General features: G+C 44.3%; 1 non-coding gene across 1 annotated transcript; it reads right to left on the reverse strand.

The window, feature by feature from the left end:
• Nucleotides 1–912: 912 nt before the first annotated feature.
• LOC145406955 (5S ribosomal RNA) lies at nt 913–1031 on the reverse strand. Its single transcript, XR_013898622.1, has one exon. It is a non-coding gene; the product is annotated as a 5S ribosomal RNA (ribosomal RNA).
• Between the last annotated feature and the right edge of the window lie 4464 nt (nt 1032–5495).

The raw sequence follows: 5495 nt of genomic DNA on the forward strand, positions 1-5495 counted from the left end.
CCTAGGCCAAAACAATTTCAAGTGTAGTGATGGCTGGTTGTGGCACTTTAGGCGGCGTCACGGCATCGTAAATAAGGCCATAACAAGTGAGCTTCTCACCGCCGACACCAACACAGTGGACCCCTTCATAAACCACTTTCGTCAGCTGAAGGAGGAGGAGGGCCTCCACAACTTCCAAATGTATAACGCTGACGAAACTGGCATTTTTTGGAAGTCACTCCCCCAAAATATGCAGGCCTCCAAGACAATCAGCAGCACTCTGGGGAGGAAAAGTGCAAAGGACCACATATTGGTGCTGGTGTGCGCAAACACCGACAGGGCCCATCGCCTGAAACTAATCATTGTGGACAAGAGTGGGAAGCCAAGGGTTCTGAAAGACATCCTGGAGAAGCTTCCTACCGAGTACCACAGCACCCCTTCTGCCTGGTTTACTCAAGAGATAATCACGACCTTGTTCCATCAAAGTTTTGACCCCTCCGTTCGGCAGCACCAGGCCTTGTTTGGCATCAGTAAGGAGGATGTCAAGGCTGTGCTCCTCCTAGACAACACCCCAGCCCACCCTTCCACTGCAAAATTGTGTTCAAAGGATGGGAAAATACGGGCAATATTTTTACCTCCCAACACTTCAGCTCTACTTCAGCCTATGGACCAGGGGGTGATAGAAAGTGCCAAAAGGCATTACTGGAATATTTACCTGGACCAGTGCTTAGTCATGACAGAGGATGGGATGGAGGAGGAGGGGTATGTGGACACCAGGGGGAAGACGACCTTAGACAGTTTTAAGTATAATATTTCATTTTTTTTTCATTGCCAGACGCCATGTATCCCAAACGGGGTGGCCAAGGGCTTAGAGTTAATTGTTTTACAGGGAGGGGCACTAATCCTCCACCAACCCCACTTGACACGTAGGGATGCCAACAGCATCTGGTGTTCCCAGGCGGTCACCCATCCAAGTACTAACCAGACCCAACGTTGCTTAACTTCACTGATCGGACGGGAAGCGGTGTACTCAACGTGGTATGGCCGTTGGCAAGTATAATATCAAGGATGCAATTTTGAACTGGGCTTAGCTGGGCAGAGGCTTGGAGGAAAGTGCCAGTGACTACTCTCCACAACGCGTGGTGTAACCTCCCGAAAACCTCAAAGACTCCAGTCCAGAAGCCAGATTTCGAGGGGTTTGAGCCACCAAAGGCAGCTGAAATGTTGGCTGCAGCTGGTCAAGGCTCCATCCCTGCAGAAGAGGTGGAAGAGTGACTGGAAGAGGATGGTGGTCTGCCTGGGTACCACCACCAGACAGAGGAGGAAATAGTGCAGGAACTGACTATGCCTAAACCACCTGTGGAAGAGGAATAGGAGAGGCCACATGGGCCATCCCTCTCGGCCGCCATTGATGCAGCAGACACGCTCTTGGCAGTCGCAGAGGACATTGGTGGCTTTCTGGGGGAGAATTATGAACTCCTCTGACTGATTAGGCTGGACCTTATGAGGAGAAACCAAGCCAGGCAAGTACAGCTGAAAATATCAGACTTCTTTAAGCATATCGCCTTGCCTCCAAGAAAAAAGAATCATACTGTCAGTGACCTCGAGTGCGTTTACTGCATCGACGTCCTCTCTGAGCCTCCCCAGTTTGGTTTCTGGCACCAGCACACCTTCCTCCCTGACACAAGTGACACCAGAGCCACCAGAAATTATTTTTGCAGAATCTGATGATGAATGAGTGAATAAAGTGTCATGTAAAGTATATATATGGTGTATACAGTTCTGTACTGAAGTGTAAATATTGTTCTGAAGTGTTCAGTTTGTATTGTTAAGTGTAAAATTAAGAACAGTGCCCTAGTGATACAGTACAAAATTTTCTGGTGTGTACAATGTCATGTGCTCTGGTGTACTGTGTGATGCCCAGCATCTAACCTCTTCAGAAAACCCCTCCCGCCTCCCTCCTATTCCTGTGGTGATTACAGGATCACTTCTTCGCACTTCCTGGCATGGTAAGTGTACTGTAACAGTACATTACATTATAGGCACTGTATTTATGTACAGTAAAACTTCATACAGGATGGTATTTACTGTACATGTACTGTACATTTACATAATCCTTTGAATTCTCCATGTGAAACTTCACGGAGTAGGTTGTGGTTGCACACGTGAAACGGAACAACTCCATGGATATACTGTAGTGACCTTGGGTCGGTAATCCCTCGGTTAATAACGACCATTGGATATGGAAAACTTTCAGATATAATGACCCACCCCTCCCCCCAATTGGCTCGTTATATCGAAGGTTTACTGTATTTGGGATGGTGCCATATTTAAAAACTGATCATATCCAATAGAAATTAAAATAAAAACTGAATGATTCACACCCAGAACAATGAAAAAAAAAAAAAAAAAAAAAAAAGATAATCACCAAGTCATGCATGGGCTGAAACATGAAAATTTCCCATAAAAAAGTAGCTACTTCCAATATTTGCTGTTGTTTAACCCTGGACTAGCTGGTTTAGCAAACCCTTTGACCACTGTAAGCAGCAACTGCTTCTGTGGGACCATCCTGCAGGTACTGTACATTACATTCCCTATACTATGTTGGAATCCAAAAACTCCTTGTAGATGACAAAACCTCACCATGATAACTCTTTTCACTCAGGGTCATTAAGGGATATCGAGGGCCACTGGAAAAGCAAGGGTAGGTTAGGTTTGGTGGCTCTCAGTCAATGGACCAACCCGGTTAGGTGGCTCTCAGTGAAAATACCAAATATTCCTTAACATTTCTTCTTTTTTCCTACTGCCAAGATGTTGATATTCTTTTAATGTGATTTATGTACTGTACGTCAATGTCAAAATGACAAAATATTATTATAGTTTCAGCCAAAAACAGACTTATGATCCTTTTTTTCGTTATTTCAGACAATTCTGAGGCACTTTTCTTCTATTGCATTTTTATCTCAAATTATTTCTATTTTACTCTTGAAGGTTAGGTTTGATGGTATTATTTTACAAGTGGACAATACGCAGTTTAGGAATTATAGCACCATTAACGTATAGTATAGTCCCTAAGGATCATAATGAACCCCCATAACCCCATTCGGAAATTGATATTTTCAAAGATAATGAATTTAATTTAAAATTCCAAATAAACCTACCTTGGATCTTCACTCGGCCACTCTGGGTTAAAAATGCGTGCGTTCATACGTGTGTTTGTCTTCCCTTCGACTGCAAATGCGTCTCTTACGTCTGTATCATCCACTAATAGACTTTAGGTCACGTGATGGTATTCGACCAATGAATTTGAACGTTGGTCTTTGATTCCTTGTGGAGGAAAAAATTCAAATCCTTCTTGGGACGGCACAGGGAAATACTGGGAAGTTTGCCTCCTGGGTGGATGCTGCACCTGCTTCACAAAGGGTGCACAGCATCACCAAAGGCTCCCCTTCACTGGTTGTTTATAGAAATGCAATCACCTGAATCTGCATAAAGTAAGTGGTGGACACACTAACATCGCTTTATGTTGCCTGGGCACAATGCAGCATAAATATTGATATGCGGAATGCCCTAACACCACAGGCAAAGTGAATTCGTTAACAACTGAGCGAATGTGAAACTTCACAGAGTTGTCCAGCAACCAAACTGATCCAGGATTTGAAGCTGTGCTTTGGTACCCTGGAAAGAGATTCTTCCCCAGAGCTAGACCCAAATAATTCATATAGCCCTGCTAGAGTTACAGGAGAGCGCTACCTCTCCCAGCAAAGCCAGCTACTCGGCCGGGGTGCAACCTCTCGACCCAGCGATCTAAGTTCAGAGCTCTACCAATGAGCCACCCCACTCACCAATACCCTGGATATAAATACTATCTATTCTATTGCCAGACGCCATAATCCCGGAAGGGGTGGCCATTGACTTTTGAGTTATTTGTTTCACGGGGAGGGGCACTAACCCTCCACCAACCCACTCGCTGACACGTAGGGAGCACGTATGGTTTGGTTATATGGTTACCACCCAGCGTTGTAAAAGGTTTCTTGGCTTACAGGAAACCATTTGGCTTGTCACTCAATGTAAAGCTACCTATAATGGAAAGAAAAGCGATAAGAAGTGACAGGAAAGATGGGAGAAATAGGAAGAGAAGAGGACAGGCACAATAAAAAAAAAAAAAATAAAATAAAATAAAGGCTAAGGAAGAAGTAGGCAGCACTACATCGTGAGAAATTAATAAATGCCGTATAAACGTTATTATAACACGATGAGCATGCTCTACATCGTGATATACCAAATTACTGTAATTATTATACCATATCACATAACTTACTTTAAATACTTACGCCACTTTACCACAGCAGCAACAACCAACACGACGATTCCCGTACGCTATATGACCGCCATATTAATTGTGGAATACGGACATAAAATAATAAAAGGACAAATGTAAATAATAATAATACTATATCTATTCATTTTAAAAATTTTAGGTGGGTTATTCTCTATATTTCAAAATTCAAGTTGGGCATAATAATTGAAAGGCTACTACATGCTTCTTCAGCCGGTCAGATCGGAAGCGAATTAAAATATTTGGTGGTCATTCTGCAATAGATACTTCTGTTTTTGTGTTCTCTGTCAGTGCGAGACACCTATACTCATTTTTTTTGTTTTTTATTGAGGCGAAGATGCACTTGATAGGTTGGTAACGACTGGCTGAATGCAATATGTCCGAATAACATTTACTAACCCAAATTTCCCCATCAGATACATGTCAATTAATAATAAAGAGATTATGAAGTAATGTTGCATTCAGCCAGTCATCACCAATCTGTCAAGTGCATCTTCGCCTGGGTGAAAAAAAAATATATATATAAATATAAGACATTGCTTTGTGTCTAAGTAATAGTATTTCACTAATTTATCTGAGGCACCATTGCCTGTTTCTCGGAATCTGCCTTAAACTGGAAGTACAAGTATGGTTTAACGTACTTAAGCTTTGTGACACACTTCAGGCTACAGTACTCACACTACTGAATATTTTCTGCATGGCCACTGAAATATCCGCTCGACGGAGCGAGCCCAACACCAAGACCCCGGGAGGGAGGTAACCCTCACCCCGCAAGGAGACAACAGGGAGGTATTCTCGCTCTCCGAGCGGAAACGGCATTTAGCCCCCGTGACCCAACGCCCCTTTTCCACGCAGCCGGACCACCAGGCAGTATTCAGTTTGAGTGCACTACACTCCGACGGAGAGAGCACTCGCCAGAATCAGGGTGAGATTTGCAACAGCCAAGTCCCAAGCAGGTCCTCAGACGCAGTGTCCACCGGATCTGCCTCTAGATGAGGAGGTGACTCCACTGGAGCCTCACGTCTTCCTATGCCCCAGAGGAGCAGCGGGACAGTAGTGTCCTCCGGATCTACTGAAGGAGGAGTGACCACCGGTTCTCCTCCTGCCACCCACCTCCGGGAGCCAGCTAGTGTTGGCACAGTATTAGGACTGGCGGAGAGAGAGAGGGAGGGGGGCG

This window comes from Coenobita brevimanus, chromosome 71 (assembly GCF_032717465.1).
Source record: "Coenobita brevimanus isolate Jiangsu-jjx chromosome 71, ASM3271746v2, whole genome shotgun sequence".
Lineage (NCBI taxonomy): Eukaryota > Metazoa > Arthropoda > Malacostraca > Decapoda > Coenobitidae > Coenobita > Coenobita brevimanus.